We start from the raw sequence: 23,213 nt of genomic DNA on the forward strand, positions 1-23,213 counted from the left end.
CGAGCTGCCACTGAATCATAGCCACCGCACCGGAATACTGCTTAAAGCTGTGGCGTTGAGGCTATGAGTGCAGAAAAACAGAAGCAGTATGTGGTAGCTAAATGCACCTACTGTATTTCTCCTGCTTACTAACACTTCTGCTTTGTTTTTGCACATTGAAAATAAAAGATGGAATTTAACTGCTGCTATAGAACTTGGGTCATTATGGCAGAGACAGACTAAAATGAAAACAGCTCCAGATATGTGATTCACTGGCTGCAAAAACCAAATAGCAGAGGGATCAAATCAATTGTAGAAGGTAAATGGAAGCTTTCTGTGTCCATCAGTAAAAGTTAAAAGCATTGCAATAAGTAACATGGTTGTCATGGTGACTGAGTGTTTGTTTATGGTGAAATTCATCAGGCAAAGCTGAAATGTTTTTAATTTAAAGCTCAGATGACAGGGAATTGAGTAGTGCAAGAAAGAGCAGGTATATATTTTTCATAGATACATGCAAGTAATTATTTTTTCCTATGAAAATTCCCCTCAGTACTCAGTATTTTTTCTGCCTTCTTCTTATCTTCATTCAAGTTCTGAATATGTTTGTCTTTAGACAATGCAAGGAGCCAGAAAAACGGGTTTGAAGGAAGGTGAAAATGAGCACTACTCATAAGCAGACTCCTGGCAGTGCATAGACAATAGGAACTCTTAAAACAGTGTTCTAAAGAGAATAATCCTTAAATCTGAGTGCTGCACTATATGTTCTCTGGGGCTGGAACTTGCAAATACATAAGCGGTCAAATAATCTGCTGCATAACATTAGCTTAGCACTTTTTCTCCTGAAATTGTCAGATGACTCAATTTTCTGGGCTCCATTTTCTGCGTCTGAAATTCAGGTTTCTTTGCCTAAAACCAGCACATCTTAAAAACAAAACAAAAAAAACCCCACCCCAAAACCAAACAACAATAAAATAATCAACAACAACAAAACACCACCTCCACCACCAAAAAAAAACTAATGAAATATTCAGTTTGCCCCTATTTAAATTAACGCCAAAATCCTGGTAAGGGAGGAAGTGTCTAGTACACTATAAGATGTTTTGTGACACGATTACAAATAAGTTTCATGTAAATTACTCTTGTTAAGCTGTAATAGGTCCTTCTTTTGCAAGCATTTCTGTGAAACTATTGGGGGCCCAGCTGCCCCCCTTGAACTTGATAGCAAATTCCCCGTGACTTCAGTGCCTCTGGGCTCCATTGAAGACTAATAATCAACAGCATCCCCACCTACAGCCATGTAGTTCCAGATAGCATTTCATGTCCATGGCAAAATATCTAGCAGATTTTAACAGGAGATTTTCAGGAGGCCTGGAACACAAAGCTCAGTTGTTTAACAAATGGAAGCAGGAGGTTTGTAGAAAGCCTTAAGATCATCATAGACATTGCCTTCTCTCTCCATCTCTTTCTCTGTTTAAGGGTAATGAATGTGATAAACAGAGAGGAATATCTGAATGATTTGCATGCAATGACTGCTAGTTTACGGGGAGCTTTTTGTTGGCAGTAGTGGGGAAATCAAGTTTATTTTGCATTTAATTATATTTTTAGCAACATTTTGCTGTGCTTTATGCTTTTAAATGAGCTGGTAAAAGTTTAACTAGTAACAGTCATTATAGATTAATAGTTATAAATCTCATTGAAATCTATAGTAAGATGTATTAACTTTAGTAGGCATGAGATCAGGTTTTAATGGTATGTGACAACAGCTAAGAACCTTTTAAAGATATCACTAGAATAAAAGAGGGAAAGTGTTTAAAGTTCTCGTACAAGACAAAAAGATGTGGTTTTATGTTAAATTTGAAAAAGTTAGCAGGTGACTTTGTAAAATGATTTCATTTGTTATATAATCAGGATTGCAGATTCTTATATAGACTACTAAACTAGTAACTGTTTTCATGGCATTATTAGTAAAAACAGCATTAATATTTGCAAATTGCATAAAATGAAAATAAAGATAAGGGATGTGGGAAAGCACCGTAATGCACCGGGGTAAGAAGCAGTAAGAGTGATTCTGTCAAAAATGCCCAAATGCAGAAGTAGCAACATTTTTAGTGGTTTTTTTTTTTTTTTTTAATTTTAAGAAGAGAGAAAATCTTTCACTTTCCTGGGTCCCCTTAGACGTCTTTTTAGCAATGCATTTGTTTTCTGAAAGGAGAGCTGGGTGAAACATTTACCATGAAAGTAGCTTTTAGATGAAATTCCATCTTCCCACTTCATAATGCTTTTGTAAAATAGTATCAATTTCATGTTTATTGAGTTTGAAAACAGTCCTTAGGCATGGGTGAAACTGAATAGTGAAATTTCTAGTTTGATCTAAACAGATATATTAAATCAATGTAGCTCACATTATGTTAATAGTTCTATATTTTTTTACAACCCAAAATGCATGCCTTTTAAAACACTTGAAAGTTCCTCATGGTCTCCGTTTTGCAAAGAACAACATATGTGAAATGAAAAACTTGTAGGTTATATGCAAGTAGATTAAGTCTGGAATCACTGGAAAACCTCTGAGATGTCTTTTTTTGGGGAGGTGACACCAAAGTCAATAGATCTGAGACCTAATTCTGTAGGCTGCTGGCTGCCTGTGGTGTGGGCAGTACAGATACAGGTAAACATGGCAAGCAGCACAGATGCTTGCTTTCTTACCCTGCCCTTACTCTTGAAGCAGGATAAATACTTACAGTAATGAAAAGTTCATTCTTTCACCTTGTAGCTAATAGTTCTGAATGATGCCGAGGGCCCTGTCATGAGGATATTTGGTCTCCTAAAAGGTGGACAGACATCTCCTCACTTGTCTCCCATAGTCAATAAAATTTCTATTGCACTGAGTGAGAGTTGCATGAACTTTCTTGAGAGCTCTGTGGTTCCTTCTTCCATGTTTTATAGGTTTCCCCTCATTTTCATTAGAAATATTTCAGCACATTTTCCACCTTGCAGTCAAGCAAGAGTGGTAGCACCATGCAGAAAAGAAATGGTCACTCAGACATAATATTCTTCATATTTGGCTGGGCTTAAGGCTGTTATTTTGCGTTCACAGTTTAATTTCATTATGCAACTCAGACCTGAAACACTAGCCTGCAAGTTTCCACTGGAGTGTGTAAAAAGGGTATCTGATTTCCCATCTGTTTCAACTGCCTGCTTTATAGCTATTTAGATTGAAGCAAAGGAAATTAAGGATAGAGATTTTAGCACATTAGCAAGAAAAAAGCCAAAACACTAAACGTGCTGAGGCTCCTTTGCTGATGTGAAACCAGCCATGTCCCTGCTGGTTGGCAGAGGCCGGGATCTGGAGCGCAGCTGCAAGTCACCTGCTCAGCCTGCAGCTCGGTGCAATTACCTACCCTGCTCAGCCAACACTAACACGTTGTGATGGAAGGGTCACAGGTGAAACGAGAGACCTTTTTTTCCTAATCTAGGGTAAATTACCTTTCTAGTAACATATGGGTGCAACCTTCAGGGTGCCAGGCTTTAACCATGAAGGTTAGGTTATTCAGAAAGCAGAAAGTGCAAAAGCAATGATACATAATTCATTCAAATGAGCGCTTACTTTATAAGAAAGAAGAATACTACACCTCTGTTGGATCCCAGCTGGATTCCTGGATATTCCTGAAAATTAGTCTTTTTATGCCTAAAGATAAACCTCAAGCCATACCTGTGGGAATTAAATGCAAATCCTGCTATGCAGAGAAATGAAGAAAATAGGTTGTAATTTCAACAACTGAAGAGATTTTTCTTTTAATAAATTCTGGTCTCTTCATAATTTTTGTAGTTGGTTTTCTGTTTCAGACCTAAACTTAGGATGAGTGTAGTTAAACTTGAGCGGATGTCTCCTGGTCATTCTCGAGAAAGGCAAATAAGACCCCTAAAAAGTGGTAACATATGCTCAAAATACAATTGTAAACTCTAAAAAGGCTTCTATTAGCACTAGATAGCCTTTGTTAAAAGCGTATTTTTTTTCTTGATGTGTTTTTGCCATGTTAAGAAACAGTTCCTGAGCTTTTTCATTCTGAAGAATACTAGTCTAGAAAGGTATAATATTTCTCAGTAATTACAGAATCTCTCCAATATTATTAATGCATTTTTTCTGCCAGAATTAATACTTCAGTGAGTCCCATTTTCTTATTTATTGGACTACTATACAGTTTTGAATAATTCTTTCATAATATTAAAGGTTACAGCACAGGGAGTTTCATTATTTTGTGCGGTGTTTATCTGTACCTAGACAGTCCCATACCATCTGCCAGGATTACTTTTCCTTGTTTATGGATCAGAACGATTGTAGTGGTAATGAATAATTAGTTTCCATGATAAACCAGGAGGTGGATGACTCAAAAGACTAGTAATGCCTAGAAAACAAGACCCTGACTTCTAGTTCACTGGTTCAAATGCAGCTTGAGCCAGGATGGACCAGAAATCAGGGCCAATTAATCCTTGGGGTGCTTTATGGAAAAAACTTGGTCATATTATTATGGGTGTTGTGGCACCTATGGGCAGAATGAGAGAAGAGCCAACAATCTACAGGAGCTTACCTAAATTGAACAGGATCAAAGTCAAGTTAGAGTAGATAAAAATATCTGATAAGTATTATGTATACATATCTCTGTCCATCATTTTTTGCCTCCTGTTGCTTAACTGAATGTATTAATAATTTGGGGCACAGGGCAATATTCAATTCACCATTAGAGAAATATATACCAAAATCTCCCACCGTGAATTATGCCATTTTACTGACTGGAAATAGATTTAGAACTTTTACTGGCTGTCTTAGCAGAAAGGTTGTGAATATAGTAGGATACAGAGAGAGGGCTCTCCTTTGTAGTAAGTTAAAGTTGTCCTGAGGCTGTGCTTGTTCTGGGAGATGGCAAACTAGATCAAAGTCTAAAACATGACCCCCAAAATGGCTGAGCTCTCAACACTTACTGGGGCGACAGAAAAAGAAGAGCTGTGAATACAGCTGGCTGGAGTTGTGGTATCACTGCAGGGGCAAAGCCCTGGGTTGGGCTAACACCTGTGCCTAGGTGGGAAGGTTTGCCTGACATTGTTGCACTTTAGGAATCAGATGTTGTGTACGGCTGTCTTTATCTCCTTTTCTTTTCTTTTTTTTCTTTTTTTCTTTCCTCCCTTAAATAAAGTATTGCTAAGCCAACTGATTCATTTGTCAAAGAGAAAGTCAAAGCAGAAAATTGGAAATTGAGGTTTATTTCCCCGGGTTTCTAAGCAGATGCTCCAGCTGGCATTTTGTTAGTGATCCCTCTAAATTTGAACCCAAGCCTTGTTGCTGTCAATCAGTGGTTGGCAGAAAGATTGCAATAATAGCATTAAACATCTAGCTCCATGGCAGTAATGTGCTGCATCAAGAAAAGGACTTCTCCTAGTGGCCGTGGAAAAATGTCCAGTATTTAAGTGTATCTCCTGGCACAGATGGGAACCAGGCTGAAAGTACATCTGCTGAGGACCATTAGCAAAGCAGCTGAAATTCAAACATAATAAAAGAGTCTGTGGGAAACCAGTCCTTGCAAATTGTTATGAAAATAATAACTATTTGTACACTTAATGCATAAGCTTTCATCTGCATGTCTCAAATGGCTTTATAAACACTCATGAATTAAGTTACAATGCACCCTTGTGAGATACTTTACACCCATTCTAATCCCATAATTAATCTATAAATAAAGGACTGCACAGGGAGCTGAAGTGATCTGGCAATAGGAGCACTGCAGGTTTATGAAGTATAGAATAAAAGTAAGGCCTAATGGTCCCAGCTCTCTGCACCAACCATTAGCTCCTTGGCCTTCCAAGGGCATCAGCTAAGGGCTTGCCAGGTGGTTCAGCTGCCCTTCTCATTAAGGGTGGAAAGAAACAAGGGAAATCATTATAAATTTTTGTGCAACATTTACAGAGCATATTTCCATCAATTGATTGATGGATAGTTACGTGCATTCATTTTCCTGGTTACCTAAAGAGACATCTCCTCATGCATGATGATCTTTCTCCTATTAAAATATAGAAAGAGATACCCCTCTGAAAATGTTTAAAAACTATATAAAGATTTGTGAGAATTATTATACATGTAATGACCATCAACAGGGAGTACAGGAAGAAAAGACTCACGGATTTATGCTATATTCCTTTCTTCTTGAATTCACAGTGGTTCCAATGGATTTCAGGTGTTAAATAGCTACAAAAAAGATGAATTATAGGATGTGTCTGTTTTAATCTAGCAAGCAGGACAAGTTCTTATTCTTCGGAAAAATTAACTTTAACTTTGAGTAAAAAAAAATCAACTGTCCTCTTGTAATCAAACTCTCTTTTCCCCTTATTTATTGCTGTATTTGTTAGGAAAAAAGTTCTATTTTCTGTTTTTGTTTTTTGGTTCAAAGCTCTGGTTCCCTTAGAGGTGCTTTCCACATCCTTTCCGAATCTTTTTGTAGCGGAGACTTTGAAACCAGCTAAAATCCAGTAGGAGCAAATAACTGGTTTTGGTAAAAGAGAAGCAGAAAATGTTCTCTTTTCACTTTAAAAAAAAATCAAACTTCAAAAGGAGATCTCTTTCATGTAAAAGAAAGTTTAAAAAATTGGCGATTTTAAAGTGAGAGAAACGTGCTTTGTCTGTAGTTTCCTTTGTTCCCTGTGCAGTTGTTGAAGGTTTTGTACTTTATTAGCTTACCAGCTGCAGTTCAGGATTGCTGTCTCTCCAGAACAGCTCTTTGAAAGGCAAGTCTGATTCTTCGTGCCCTTACGTTAACCTTCAGACTCCTGCTGCTTCGCTGATTTCAGGATAGTATTCCTGACTGACATCCCTGTGGAAGGAGGAGTGGCTGGGAATGATAGCAGGGATCAGAGGCATGGCCAGCAGCTCCGAAGCCCTTACAACAGCCCTGCATCTCACTGGCAGCCTTTGCTTTCTGCTTCATTCTGCGCTTTGGTCCTTAACATATAGACCTTTCTTTAGGGTGTCACTTATGACAGCTAACACCAATTTCTGTATGAGAGGGACAAAGCCCAGCTTTCTGCACAAAGAGCTTTGGTTACCATGCATGGGGAGAGAGAAATTCTGACATGCACATTTACGTTTCACTGGCTTTCTCTCCTCTGTAAAGGCAGGGATGATGTTAATCATCTTATTTCAAATTTTGTTTTTTCTTCAATTACACTTCCAAAATATTTGCTGCTCCCACACATTTAAAAGATTTATGAAAGCTGTAAATGTGCATAAGTCTGTTTTGCTTCTAGAAATGTGGAAAGACTTTGGGGGGAGATTGTCAAAAACATCTACCAGATTTAGAGGCGCAAATTCATGGGCTTTTGAAGTGTATGTTCTTGTTTTGACCCCTTTTTACCTGTATGTCTGATGGTTTTATACAAGGCAGCACTTTTGTTCCAGTCTCTCCATAGCTTGGCAGGTTGACAACCGAGAGCTGTCAGTCAGCTCAGATGATGGCGTTTATGGCAGACTTGGTTAGTGTTTAAAACAGACCTGTCCCGGGTCTTTTACATACTGATGTTTTCCCATTCCTTTACTCATGCCACTTGATAGTTTCCTTGGTTCTCTCTTCTCCAGATGCAAGAGCCACTGTCATGGGTGCAAGGCTTAAAAAATAAGCTGTTAGTACATCATTTAATACAAGCAAAGTAAGCAGGACTTGATAAGGTGTACCCTCACTACGTGTTTAACTGGATAGAAAGGTTGGACTGGTCTCACTTCATTCTTTGAGTACCCCCAGTGCAGATCCCTCAGGCATCATGTCTCTGTACCCAGAATTAGAAACATAACATTAAAATAAATAAATAAATAAACAAAAGATTGAAAAATCCTTCTGGAAGCTGGGTCTTGGTGGGAAGTTTTCTCAGGATCAGAGTGGCAGGAGCTGGGCGATCTGTGCTCCATGTCATCATGGTTTGCTCCACATCTGCCTAGGATGGGGTTGCTGCTTTGGATCTCTTTTTTCTAACAGATTCCCTGTTAGGGAAAGGACCTGGAGCACTAACAAGGTCCCAAATGTCAGCTGCTTTCTCCACCTGCTGTTGGAGTTGGGCCTGTAGATATTTTAATCAAGGACTGATGTTGTTCAAAGGGCTTGGGGAAATGTTTTGTGGTGTGGGACAGTAAGGAATAGTTATCCATACTTCACTTATGGTTAGGCATTAGGTAATATCGGTGGTATGGGGATGGTTGGACCAGATGATCTTGGAGGTCTTTTCCAACCTTAGTGATGCTGTGATTCTATGGATTTTTCTGGGCCTCCCACTGTGCAGTGAAGTTTGTACGTCCTACATTTCTACTGTCCCAACATCTTTTTAATTGACATGGAAAGGTTTTCAGATGTTTGTGTGTCACAGAAAGCTGCTTTTCAAAGTAGAATTTTAAAGGGCCTTCAGGAATCCAAAATGGAGAAAACAAACGGAAAAAGGAGTGCGAAGAGCAAAGTGTACAATTAAGATGATTTTTGAGATGTCCTGGTACAGGGGGTGCTTGTGTTAAAATAAATTACCCAGGGTGAAAAAGAAAACAACAGATTCTCAATTCATTGTAGGAACTGGACTTCGAAGGAAGTGAAGTAATTGAAATCAGACCGTATTAGCCTAAAGGAACAGAATAAATCACTAGCTGAAGGGAAATTAAATGACAAAAGGATGAGAGTGCTGGGGACTAGTCACTAGTACAGCTGAACTGATGACAATAACAAAAAGATAAAATCCATAACTGATCTACAGAGCCAATTTTTGTGGGTCAAGAGAAATAAAACATACATGTTTCCTACTTCTATTTTGCTAGCAATTATTCACAATTGTGCAGAAATCATGGAGAACATACGTGGAAAGCCTCTTCTGATGTCAGTGGTGCTCCTTAGATTTAGGAACCTTTCTTACACACGTTCCTTAGGCAACATGTACACCTGCACAGCCACTGATATTCTCCATAAGTGTATTAATTTTATTCTGTTGAAGGTAGTGGCCATTTTGTAGCAGGTTCAGTTGTACTGCGCTCCCGACTTACATTTATACTTCGACCTGGGACTTTCTTTGTCATGGAAACTTGACTCCAGCCTTTCTGAGTGCTTCTAATCTAATGATTTCAGTTTTGATTGCAAAACGCCTTTTAGGATAAGAAACATGAAGTAACAGAAGGCAGACTTCTCCTCAAATATAAGTCTTACTTATAGACTGCAGTATTTGAATGGAAATCTGTAAATCTAACATACCATAGCAGTTTCACAAAGGAAAAAAAAAAATCTTTACATTTAAAGGATATTATTTAGATGCAGAAAGGCTGACCTGACACAGTGCAGGATATTCTACTAAAGGTTTTTCCTCTGATGTGTTTTAAACACAATGTCACCCAAAAGAAAAACTTAACCTTTTGTTTATTTCATAGGAGCCTGCATAAAACATTTAGCATATGCTTTAGAATCCTTTACTGTGCAGATTCTCCTGAATCTCAGGTGAATATTCCATTTAATTCACAGCCAGCTGTCTCACTGGGGAAACCAGCTCATCTACATTTTGGACCTCTGACTCCTGCTGTAACTATTCAATCTGTCTTTCTGATTCTGTACGTGACATTTTCTGCCCTTTCATTCATTCCAAATAGGTATTCTCTTTAACCTTGTTGTACCAAAACATTTCATTGTATGCGAAAGTAATGGCATTTGGTAATTGGCAATGCACCAAGTGGTAAAGGGCACCTCCAGTAATTTACTTGAATGGTGTCTGTATGAAAGCTGAAATAATTTGATTCTTCCGCAAAGGGGCAAGAGCATACTAACAGTATCTTCCAAGCCATTAGTGTAGAGAGGCTGACAGCAGGCTGCCTTGTCTCTCTGCACTTTCCCTTGTACTGCTTTAGTTATAATTCATAATCAACACCTATTATTAAGGACAATAAGTAGAAATGGTTTAAAAGAGTTTGGAAGTATTTTTTGTAGTTTTCCTGTTGGCTAGAGAATGGTAACACTACTGTAACTCTAAATTTTATTACTTTATTACAAATAGTCAGGAGGTTTTAGGGTTATGAATTATTTTCTGTCTACATATTTGGAAGTTCAAAATGTTTCTTTTAATGAAATTGTAGTTTTCTGGCCAATCTTAAATATTATCTGTATCCACACACTGCACAGACAGAAAATGATGTATAAAAATTTGTGTGGATATGAGAGGGAGTGTGCCCAAGCACCACATGGATTAAAAGGCAGTGTAAACCACTGGGCTGTGTACACAGCTGGGACTTGGAAATTAAAAAGCATATGATGCTTGAACAAAATTATTGAAATATATGATTTACCATGTGACTTTATGTGAATTGACTGGTTTGTCTTAGCTTCTCCTTCTTCAAAATGGGAATGATGAATTAATTTGATTGAATTCTGAGATGTTTAAATTTTTGTTCCATGCAAGGTGGGACGGGCTGAGACAGGGAGACTTGCAGCTGCTGTTACTGTCTTCTGTTGATATAGATATGTAAAATTAGTTTTGACCAAGTCTCTTGTTATTAAGTCAGTCCTGTTCACCTTTGCATGCATTATTATCTAACTATTATCAAAACATACACTAAGTATGTGTATTTGGTGAAGTTACAGGTCAGAAATAACTGCCTAAACAGAAATAGAAGGGAATAAGGAGAGAGGCACAGGTAAGTGACGTGACTTGCATAATAATCTGGCTGAGAACCCCCACCAGAAATAGAAGAGCTTTCTAGATATATATTTTGATCTGTGGCACTTTTTTTTTTTTGTCTACTGTTTCTCATTCAGAACAATTCTTACTCATTTGCATGTCATTATACACTTCTGATGGGCTTCTTAGTGACAAGAATTGCGTAAGTCTGTAGGTTCAGCAATAGTTCAGCTACACAGATAGATGTTTGTTCATTCAGAACGACATTAGTTTGGGTGACATGTGGCTTTGAGTGCACATTATTCATGCTTAATTATGGTGGAATAGATAAAGAATTGGAAGACACAGACACACCCGTGTTCCTGAATGAAGAGTCATTGTGTCATGCTTATACAGACTGAAGTGTCATCCAAGTGAATTAATTATAATAATCTGTTTTCCAATTCAATCTGGCAATTATTCTCTTTTCAGAATAGTTAGCTTTGGTCTTGTTTACAGATTTTGCACAAATTTTGCAACAGATCCATAACCATGTCACCAGCTCACTGCCTCTTCAAGGGAACAGGGAGACAGCGGTGCAGTGTGATGGTAATGGAAATGCTGAGCCTGAACGGGTGTCTCCACTCCCTCCCACTGCCTGAGACCATCAGGGCAGGCCTCTCAGATCGTATTTCTGAACGTGGATAAGGAATGAGGTTCCTAAATGACTCCATTTCTCAGTCTTTCTAGTCCTGAAGTCTTAATCTGTCTGTCTGTAGTGCCTAAACGCTACTTCATGGAAGCCATAGTTTAAATTTTTTCCACACAGCATTCTGATCTATTTGTGCTGGGGTCTATAAAAAAGAAAAAAAAAATGAATGTATCTCATGTCTGCCAATGCGGATGTATGGAGATAGCTACATTTTTTTTTTTTTCCTTGGACTGATGATTTTTTATTTTTTATTTTTTATTTTTTTAACTTGTAGCAGAGTTTTGGAATGCTTGCTTCTGTGTTTTCGAACTGCAGCTGAATTTCACACATGCTGCCAGGGTGACTTTATCCTCAGCTCCATTTGAATTACACACTTTTCACTCTGATAATACTTTTTTGGCCTCCACATCACAACATTATGTCCCTTTGGATGTTTTTAATGTTAATATCAACTATATTTAATTGCTACCATAAACCTAGATAAGGTAGGATATAACAATCCTTAACAAACTTTTCCATTAGTGGGATATCTTCAAATGAATCCCACAGATAACAAGTACTAAACCCTGAACTATTCAAGACAAATTCAGAGCACGAATATACAGGGTCTGGGTTTACATCTCATTACACCAAGTCTGAAATTGGCTCATATATTTCTTTAATGTCCAGCATAGTTAAACTAATGGTGGTCTTGCATCAAATGTTAGATGGATGTGTGGATATATGCGTACACGTATGAAATGAAATTATTTCTGTCAAAAGATACTTCATTTTTCAAGAGAACTGAAGAACTGCAGTTGGTTTTTTTTTTAGTTTTTAATTGAAATATTTTAGGTGTCTCATGGTTGTTCAATGAATGAATCCGTCATGATAGCACTGTCTCCAGGGAAACTTTGAAAGCTATTACCTAGAAACTCAATGAAGATCAATTATCTCCTACCACCTGCACACGTGCAATACATTTAAATAATAGTGACTGCATGTAATGGAAACATAGTGACAAAGAAGTTTTTTTTTTTCCTGCTTTGGTATATCAGTCATAGGAAGTGACTTGTTCTTTCTGTGTCCTATCTGATGAATTATGGTATTGAATACCAGGAGAAATGTCATCTTGCTAGCATATGTCTCTTTGCTATAAGGTGAGAAAGTATCTTTACAAAAGGTAGACCTTGGTGCTTGTGCACCGTCAAGAGCAATCTCAAAGCAAAAAAGTCTCCCCCTAGCCAAGGCTCCTGCTACTGAGCACTTTCTCTGATGGGTCGGCCAAAGCTGTGTCTTGGGTTTGCTTAATCAGCAAGTGCTGCTAATTGCCAGCAACAGCAAAGCCTGAGGAGATTCAGAGCCCTGCCTGCCACACCGTAAGGGAAGAGTTTCTTTACAGGTGAGAGAGCTGCATGAACTGCTGCAGATGTGATTCCTGTAATGATTCCCAGACTTAATTATTATTGTTATTAATGATGATATAGTGCTTAAAGCCATTATTAAAACTCTTAATAAATGCATGGCAAGCACATTTTTGAATTAAAAAATCTAATGGATATTCATTACTAGAAAGCTGCATTACAAAAATATGGATTATGGTTGTTATATCAGTTAATTCTGCAGAATTTGTCTCATTTCTGGATTTTCTTGTAAATCTTAATTAGCTGCTGTGGAATTGTGCAAATGAGAGGTTACAGGAAAAGAAATATAAGCTTTTAAAGAAAATCTGTTAAATTGTTAGAATGACTGGTTACTTATGAAGACTAATAAATTAACTGATCTTTTACCGTAGCCTTAGTGCAAAAGCATATTTTAACACTTGTTTTCAAAACCAACTTCAGCCCAAGCTGTTTTTTATTTGTATGGAAGCAAGGACCTAAGAATGTAGATTCTTACGGAGATGCCATCAATAGATATATGGCATCAATGCTGAGGGTCTGCCAATGTCCAACTCCTCTAAAGTTAGATGGGCAAACATCTGCAAAAATCATTTGCTTATGTGAAATGCAGCCTGGCTTTGCCACTTTCAGCACTGAAACATTATATAAACCAACTAAACATACAGTAAGTGGTTGCTTTGAAAGTTTTGGGGTGTTGATGGGAAAATCCCATCAGCAAGAGATGAAGAGATCAGCAAAGTGACTGAAGAAATGTTCCTCCTCAACAGAACCAAAAGGTATTTGCTATATATAGTGTGTGTGTCTGGATACTAGCACACACCACTACTCATCCAGTGGAAACAGTCTAAGCCAAACCTTGATAGCTCAAGGGCAAGCAGCAGCTGCCAGCACTGCCAGACAAACGGAAACTCAGAGAACCAAGAGGCCTGGAGACCCCTGTGCATTGATGCCTTAGTCCTTGGATGTTAGCCTATAATGTATGAGAAAAAAACACCATGTAGCTTTAAAATAGTCTGTTTCTCCTTTTATCTCCTATTATGAATAGTCATAGTTACAGATCACTCACTGCGTGTACCCAGCCTCATGTTCTTTTTGGTTTTGTTTCTGGCCTTGGTGCTGGGTTACTGAATTTCTGCAGTAGTGGCAGTAGTAGCAATGCTGAAGGAGCAGCAGGAATGAAAATTCTCCAAGGCACAAGCTGTTCTCCCCTTCACATGGCACAGAGCAGATAGCAGGCTCCTGTGCTAGCTCTGTTGCAGAGGGGTAGCCCTAGGTCCCACAGCTACTCTGGAAAATCTCTCCTTGCATTCAGGACAAGCAGCAAGGCTTCATGGACTCAAGGGCCAGCACAGACTACCCTGGTCATCTACTTAGCAGACTTGAACACAATATACTCTGGGAAAAAAGGATTATAGATTTCTGAAGCTGTGTTTCATCCCTTTAGAGACTCCATGTGATGGTGCTGCTGTGTAGGGAACTCACCAATATTTAAACACCTTTGTCAAAAGCAAACACGGCCTCTTTCGGATGTGACTGTCAAACTGCACCTTCTAGTCACCTGGTCCTGCGATGCCTCCTTGCTGCTTGCTGTCACACACTTAATGCCCAAGAAAATGACCAACTTACTTCTCAACTTTCTTTTAGGGTAACCAAATGTACTGAGTTCCAGAATCCTTGTTATGTGCAGCACAGTTTTCTAGCACCTGGATAATTTTTGTGGAGCTCTGTACTCTGCAGTGTTCAGACAGTGCAGCACAAAGCAATTCACTTCTTTTAAAAATTGACATGGAGTGAAGATTTCATCATATCAAATAAGCAGCAGAGAGATGCTTCTTTTCTATTACGGGATCATCTGTTCTTTGCTACTAATAAATTAAAATCTCTCTGCTCGCTGGTGAATCGCCAAAATGTCATAGCTGTTGAACATCCCATTTCTTTGTCCTTAGTGTTGCTCTTCAGATTTGCACTCTAGGAATTACTCTGTTAGTAATACTAACAAGAATTTGGATTGTACCTCACGTATTGATTTCCAGTCAAACCAGGAGCAAATGCATTATTTCAGAGGTATGCCTTCTCTTGTGTTACTAACGCAGACTTAGACTTTAGCTCTTTTTGCCTGAAAGGTCAGTAATTTAGTAATGTCATCTAGCTGGCTCTTTTCTTATTGAATCATTAATATAACAAAGGACAGATATATCCAGGATCATTATTATGGAATATAGGTTATTCCCATCTGTTAACAATAAGATATCAAGAGCCTAGAGAGGATGATTCATAATTCTGATGCAATGTCCTATGGATAACATGGAGCATGGTGGCAGATGGAGGAAGATGGGTCTGAGCAGATGGATCTGGGTGCGGTTAATGTTGCACATACGGATGTACAGTGGGGCACAACACCAGGGCTAATTTCTTGCCAGAAGGAGCAGCATGCAAATTGGCATCTCCACAATCACCAGCAAATACCAAAATAATTCAGCTGAGGAGGCAGAAGTGCTCACAGTGCTGTGTATCCTGGCCCAAGCAGCAGCCATGCAGCTGCACAGAAGTGGCCCAAAGCTATTTTACTTTCAGAATAGTATGCCAGAGTGATAAATGACGCAAACTGTTCAGATATGAAACTGCTGACTGTGTCTAGATTTATTTTGGATTGACTCACAGGGCTTCCCAGTGCCCATAGGTACTGGCCAGAAAAAGTCATTCTGAAGTCAGTGAGGTGATACGCATGTTAGCAGCAGGATGTGGGGTATTGTATCTTGTCTGTAACAGTGATAAGTGCACTGATACCAGAATCTGTGTGAATGCAATGCTAAAGATTACAGTTAGGCACACAATACAGTGCTTTCAAACAACATAGCAATACTTGAGAAACTCCAAAAAGAAGCCTAACCAAATGAAACCATTAACACATTTTTGGAAAAGTAAATCACGCTCATTATTTTCTACTTGTACCATTACTAGTGTCACAAGTGCTACTTATTTCATGAAATAACATTTAGTCCAGACTTCACCAAAGTTAGTAGGAAACTGTCCTTGTAAGTCTGATGGGAGTTAGATTATGCCTTTTGTACACTGATACTGATTTTGGGAAGGAAGTCTGCTCCATGAAACAACAGCAAAAACTTTACAAGCTGAGACAAGATGATGAGAGAGAGAAATAAGTCACACACCTGATTACAGGTGTCATTAATCACTTCTCTAGTCTTATTTCTGTTCAATTTCCAAATTACAGTAGTAGGTGAGTCTGGGTTTGAGAAGGGAATAATCCTGATGTACCCTTTGCAGAGGATTTCAGGAAAAATTCAGTTCTGGGTAAGGGTGTAAATTTCCAGTATGTTCACTTAACTGTGGCATTCCACTTAAGACTACAATTCATTTTATTTTATTTATTTATTTATTTATTTATTTTTGCTTTATTTATTTATTTATTTTTAATATTTTTTGCTTTATGCAGATGGGAATTACCAGAGTTCATCAGCAGTATTTCAGTGAATAGTGGGGTTTGGTAGTACAAATATGTGACTGGTCATCTTGATAGTCTCCTGGAGCCATGTGAGGTTATTTCTTCACAACCACATCTACCTGTGTAGATGACTTGAGGAAAGATAAATATATTGGAAATATGCCAAAAATACATTTGCACCCAAAGGATGTCTGCAGAAACCAGTGTTGGGGCCCAAGGGTACACTATGACTCAAGACGTTAAGTTTTGCATGGGGCTTGTGCAAGTTTAACAGCTCTCTTCCTAACATTCACAGAAAGACCTTGTATGTCCTGCTTTCCTCAGTGCAGGAAGTAAAAGCCCACTTCTGTGAGGTCTCAGAAGTGTTGTTGGAAGCCCAGGAGCTTCAGTTCCTGTTAGCCCCATGTTGTCTTGGATCCTGGTCTTCAAAGCTTCTGGATAAAGTATAAGAGGATTTTGAATACCTTGTAGGATCTGGACAAACAAACTTCATCTGGATGCTCAGACTCACCCAGAATCAGCTTGTCATGAAAAACAGCATTGTAAAATAGGTTAGATTTAATACTTTGCACACTGCCACCAGTAGTATAAGGTTCAAGAGAAGTTCTGAAAGCAAGGAGCAGATGCCATGGAACAGCATGTTGGTTGTATAGGTTGTATAGTCACATTTTGTACCTTCCTCCCTCTCCTTTCCCTTCAGGAGGATTTTTATAGCTACGTTTCCCATTCTGTACCTTCTCCCTTTATGCCTACATGATGGTTCCCATAGCCTCAAGCTGAAAAAATCAGCTGTCTAGCAGCGTTGTCTACTTTAGGAAATCTAATGATTTACCTATAAACAGAAAGGCATATGTCTGCAAGGTTCATCACAGTAAACCTTGTGCTTCTAATAAAATATTGATTTCCACTCACCCAATAATTTATGTCTTCAATTGGCTTGATCAGGCACCCTGCTATTTTTTCACAAGATATAGCAATCGTCAAGGGAGTTAAGGTCTTTTTAGAATACCAATGTGCCGTGTTTTTTTTTTTTTTTTTTTTTTTTTTAAGACAGTATAATCAAGTGCAGCTTTGAACAGAGTGGTATTACAGATAGATGAATCCCTGCAAGGCAAGCATGATTGCCATACCCAAGGGAAACACAATTTTACCTTTACTCTTAGCTGAATTCATCTATTGAATTGATGCATGCTATAGTTAAAGGTCATTATGTACAAATAAATTCTCATAGTCACAACTTTTTATGTGAATTCTCAAGTGTCATTGACAGAAAAATGAAAGATGCTGCAGAGAATAAGGTTCTCCTATTCTGTGCTGACATGGACTTCTTCAATAGCCTCTTTATAATCATCTTCATGGTTTAGCACCTTAAATTAAATTTAGTACTTTTCCACAAATGGCTGATAACAAGAAAGAAATGCAATTATCTCAGGACAAAAATGTTATTTTTAGAGCTCTGTTTTGTCTGCTTGGCATCAATTTTCTGTAATACTTGATATTAGCAGGACATATGTAACATACATATGATTGGACTACTCACTGCAACGTATCCAGACTCTGGTCATATTTATGTTTGTGTTGTAGGATGTTTTATATCCACACGTTGACTGACTAGCGCAGCCATAGCCTTCTTTTACTACCTGGTACAGCCACAGTCAATTCAAATACTAATGGCAGCAGCAGTTCGCTAGTTATGAATATAAAACAAAAATTTGGGAAAGAATGCCCTTTAAAATCTTTTACCTTTCTTTCTTTCTCCCCCACTGTTTTTTTTTTTTTTTTTCTTTTTAATACATGCATTAGAATATAGAGACTGTGCTGCAGACTAGTTTTTAAGAGAACATAATTCTGGTTATGTAGGGGCAGCCATGTGATACAGGATCTATCCTGCCATGGTTTCCCAAAATTCAGGAAAGGAAATCAGTGATGCATTTTTTTGACAATAGTGATTTTCTGCAATATCTTCCAGCAGTCTTAGGTGTTTGTGACTGTCAACATATACCTGCATGCATGTTGCTCCCCAGACAAACGCGTGCAGTGTGTCACTCCTCAAGGAGAAGAGATGCCTGATACAAGAAAAGAGCAAACCAACCTCCTAGGATGATCTCATGATAGGAAAGGGGAGAGTCTATGGACGCAGTGACTCTGGTCCAGCAGATAAGCCTGCACTTTAATGAAGATTCCTGTATGTGGCTTAGTATGAATGACAGGTAAAACTATTGCTAATGCTAATTACGTAAAGAGACAGCTCTGCACAGGATTAGACCTGTACATTCCTTTAGTATCTATTTTGTTTGATCATGTTCCCACAAGACCAGAAATTTCAGATACCTCTCTTATTGACAAAACTTTCTGGCATGTATTTTCTCATTCTGTCTTAAATGGCACAGAGTGAGACTGGCAGGGATGTCTATTTTTCTTTGGGTGAATTATACAGCCATTTGTTCTTGATATAGAACACACATTTGAAATAAGATTGTCTGAGTGGGAAATTATAATAATAACAACAATAACAACAACAACAATAATAATTATAATAGTGTTGGTGGGAGCTGTTGAGAACATTGCCAAAACACATTTCTGAGATTAAAAACTAAACCTGGTTCAGACGCTTCAAAAAAGTCTTTTAGTTACAGAATCTGAATCTAAAATCATATTTTCTTGCCAAGAATTTATATTCCCAGAAGCTGACCATACTTCTGATCCTCCTGACCCATTATTGATCAGTTCTATTTTTGCTGCTGATAAGTGTTGTTGGCATTGTTTATAATTACAGACCATCATAGAGTCAATACTAATTGAGGAGAGAACATGCATCCTCCCTGTCTTCAGCTCTGGCACAAATTATTCTTGCTACATTGCAAAAGGGAAAGACAAAGGACATTTATCAAGGTTTTTGAAAGGCAAGTATAAATAGAAGAACTCAAAAAGCCTCCATTTCCTTGTTTTAATTCTTGATTTCCTTATTTTGTCTGATAATGTGAAAATGGGTTTAGTCTGTGGGTAAGAATGGCAAAGCCATTAAACAAATTAGTGTATGCTTTTTTTTTTTTTTTTTTTTTTTTAAAGCAGTGGCATGGTTTATGGAAAGCACAAATACACAGGAGAAGGAGACGCGTTAAAGTAATATTAGGACACAAATATGCAGGATACTGAACTATGGGTTATAATGGATGATTGCCTTCTCTTTCTGCTATTTATTGTATTGTAAAGGAATTACTGAGTTTCAAGATTTTTATTTTCAGAAGACTTTGGTGACTTAATTAAATCAAAGAAAGCTTCAGGTAGAAGTATAGCAGCCTATAGAGCTAGAGCTGACACATCTTTCATCTCTGCCACCTATGTCTCTTGTCACCAAAGGACAGGTTCCATAATGGCTGAGACGAGTTCTGTCACAACTTGGTGTCTGAAATCACACTGTGGAAACAGAACAGGTTAGTGGCAGATGCCACTGGTATGTTGACAGATCAAACACCCTCAGAAAGAGCAGCTACTTAGCATTTCAAAGCTCCCTGTGAATGCCCTCACTACTCACCCTAGGAAGTTTTTCAGGTAGAGGTGTGCAGCCGGTGTTCACGTGTCCTTCCCACAGCAGCCTGGCATTCCTGTAACGGTGGTTCTGTGGCGAGTTTTATGTAGAGGTTAAGGAAGCAATATTCTGCTGACTTCTGAGAAAGCTGTAAAAGGCTTTTTGTGGATCTCATCAACTTCCACAGCTCAGAGAACTTTTAATTGGGTGTAGTTAACTTAATCCTTTGAGCACCTTGTTACAATGCTTGCATACCTATGAAGGCATTTTAAAGCAAATAAACACATTTAATTATTTCGTCATTGCTACTAATATCTGAGAATATGAAGAAAATTTCTCAGCAATGAAAGTGGATTATGTATTAGCCAACTTAATGATAGAAATTTCTTAACTTGGGATTTTTGAAGTGAAACGAATGAAAAGATGGTGGGGGATATTTCTGTAGCAGCAGGGAATGACAGATTCCTCCTTATTATAATTTATTTCAGTTTACATGGTGTATGACATCTCAGGTCCCTGCTGAGAGGACTTCCAATAAACGTAACTTTATGGAGCATTACAGATGACCACTTATCATGACATTATTAGTACTATTGTAACATAAGTTACAAAATGTGGATATTTACTTCTGTTTTTAAGGGTATAAATATAGTTTTCATACTTATGTGTTAGAAAAGCGACCTTGACTCCTGAATTTGATTTTCAATGGATCAATGGCTTTTATTGACGGTGATTTACCACATGAATAACTAGCACTGGTATCTCTACAGCCTGATTCATTCAATTTCTAAAACATAGTTTCATTTGGTATTGTACCTTTTATTACATTTCTTTTGCCTTAACTATCACTGCAATGATGAATATATTAAAAAAACTCATGAATTATATATCAGTCTCCTCTGATTCAACAAGAGTAGTGGAAGATTCTCAGCCCAAGAAAATTACACTAAAATCAGTACATGGTGCAGGACAAAGAAATTGGAAAAAAAAAAAAAGTTTTTGAACTATCACGTACCCATCTCATTCTTTGGCAATTCTTTTTTTCTGCCTTTCATTGCACGTAGGTAAAAGCTTCCTGTTTTAAATAGGTAGTTATTTCTGACCAACATAGCACCCTGCAGTTATTTGTACTGTGTTTATTCCCATATAATTATTGCTATGATGTAAGGGCTCAGCAAGATTCTTCTCATTATCCTTCCCAAATGAGAGCAAAATAAACTAGCAGTGAGCTACCAAAGAGCCAAAGCAGTGTGTGGGAGAGCAGTATGGTGCTAAAAGGTTAAGGATCTGTACTGCTGCCCCCCGAGCATGCATACAACAGTTTTCCAGAGAGTGTGCACCAAGCAGAGTGCTAAGTGACAACTAGCATTTGCAAGCCTGAAGTTTTCCTGAAAACAACAACAAAAAACTACCACCTGTCCTGAGCTGATTGGAAGAGCCAGAGCTCCTAATAGCAGCAACAGGAGGCTAGCTCCATAATATAAAGCTCTCCAACTCTACTGACTTAGGAGGACTTTTTTTTTCCAGTTTGCAGAGCTCTGGAGCTCACTTCTTGAGCCTTAACATGCCCAAAATTCATAAAAAATTCACCTGTTCCTGACAGTTTCCAGCGTAGTCAAATCAAAGGCCAGTTCCTAGCAATCAATTATGGAGCTGATTTCTCCAAGGGCATTTTTTATACAGGTTACTCATTTATAGCATCCCTGAGTTCCACCAGGTGGAAACAGAGGAGCACAGTCTCAATACATTGACCGAAAATTAAGGGGTAGCTCTTCTGGATGGCAAAACATTAATACCTGACTGTTGAGCCTTGTCTACTATGAAATGGATGACCAGATTAACCACTTAGGAACTTGTGATTGCTGTGTTTAAAATAGATAAATATAAAACTAAATAAAAAGTGGTCATCTCCCCAGTTCCCAAGAGCGATAATTCTGTCCAAAAATCAGTCTTACTCTGACATATATTTGATCTTATTTAGGTATAGTATGGCCTACAAAGGAGATATTTCAAAATAAATAACATCAGAGTAATCTAATTGAATAATTATGCCAGAACTGTGAAGTATTGCTGGTCAAACATCCATATAGTGTGTTGCTTTCACATGCATTTTGAAAAGACTAAAATACAGTCTTTCAGAATCGGGTTATAAATCTCATTTCATACCACACAGATCGGCATAATTCTATCAAAGAACATTTATAATATTTTCCTGTTGGAGCTTGTGGACTACTTAGACTAGAATACAAATACTTAAAACTAATGCTTTTCACTGTATTGTGTAAATAACTCCTCAAAAAAATATTGTAAATATTCAACATTATGTTAATCACATTTGTACTGTATGGATGACTGGATTAAATTTTCTATAGGCTTGTAGATGTGGCACAGACTGTTAAACAAGAAGCTACACTCTGGGCTTATGTAAAGTGTCCTTTCTTCTGAATATAGATTATTTTGCCATCTTTGGAAAAAACACAGTCTGAGCTACCTTAAAAATACAGTTGAACTCCCCTGAGTAACAAAGAGCACTGTAGTCATTCTGTTTTAGACTTTAGGCTTTTGGTATCGTTATGGAAAAGGAAAATCTGATCATGAAGAAGAAAAGAGTTCTCTATGCAAGCGAAGGTTCATCGAGGGAGAACTGTGAAACCTCTTGCCAGATTTCAGCAAGAAAGGTATGAAATAGTGCAACACAGTGCACTAGTATAGTGTTAGTGCAGCAGTACAGTCAAGGATGTACCGGAGAACATCTAGATCCTCACTGGATGTGGACTGGGAAATTTCAGAAGCCAGTTATTTAATTGCATTATGCATTTAGAAAATATATTGATATGTTTTTAACAGTGTGTTCAGACAGCCCAGTTACTGCACAGGATAATGCCAAATGATTGGAATTTAAGTAATAAACTCCTATGAAAATAACTTCTCTTTATGCTCAAGATTATTTGTTTTCATTTAAATAAGAAAGCAGATTGACAGCTCTAGGTGGTTTTTCTGGCTGACTACAAAATCAATGGAATAATCTTTTTTTCTAGTTAAACAGAAAAGCAAAATATTGACCTCAATGTTTTGTTTGACTCAAATTGAAATGTTTAATTATGTCTTCAAGTTTTAAAATAGTAAAATCTCGAAAATATGAATTCATAGATGTGTTTGAGCTGTTTTTTTCTTTTTTTTAAAAAAAAAATATGTATATATTTAAATTGCCTGTCCCCCCCAAAAAAAAAGAGAACATGTAAGAAACACATTAAACAGCCATAAATGATCTTTTTTTTCTTTTCTTTCTTTCTCCTTCTTCTTTTTTTTTTTTTTTTTTTTTTTTTTTTCCCATATGTGCATTTATGCTATATTCTGCGTAATATTTCTCTTTAATCCGGAGGTTGGAGACTTAATCAAATGGTGAATTTAAGACTGGCTCATCATTTGAAACATTATATTAGCCCAGAGACAGCTAGCTATGAGACTTAGGTACATGCAGGGAAAGACCTGTGTGTG

The 23,213-nt window shown here is 37.7% G+C and overlaps 1 long non-coding RNA gene across 1 annotated transcript in view; it reads left to right on the top strand.

Moving 5' to 3' along the window:
* Nucleotides 1-279: 279 nt before the first annotated feature.
* LOC121070419 overlaps nucleotides 280-23,213 on the top strand; it is a 39,254-nt gene continuing 16,320 nt past the window's right edge. The window contains exons 1-2 of the long non-coding RNA XR_005820061.1: nucleotides 280-298; nucleotides 10,608-10,666. This is a non-coding gene — a long non-coding RNA (uncharacterized LOC121070419). The remainder of the gene's footprint in view (nucleotides 299-10,607; nucleotides 10,667-23,213) is intronic.

The sequence above is a fragment of the Cygnus olor genome, chromosome 5 (assembly GCF_009769625.2).
Source record: "Cygnus olor isolate bCygOlo1 chromosome 5, bCygOlo1.pri.v2, whole genome shotgun sequence".
Lineage (NCBI taxonomy): Eukaryota > Metazoa > Chordata > Aves > Anseriformes > Anatidae > Cygnus > Cygnus olor.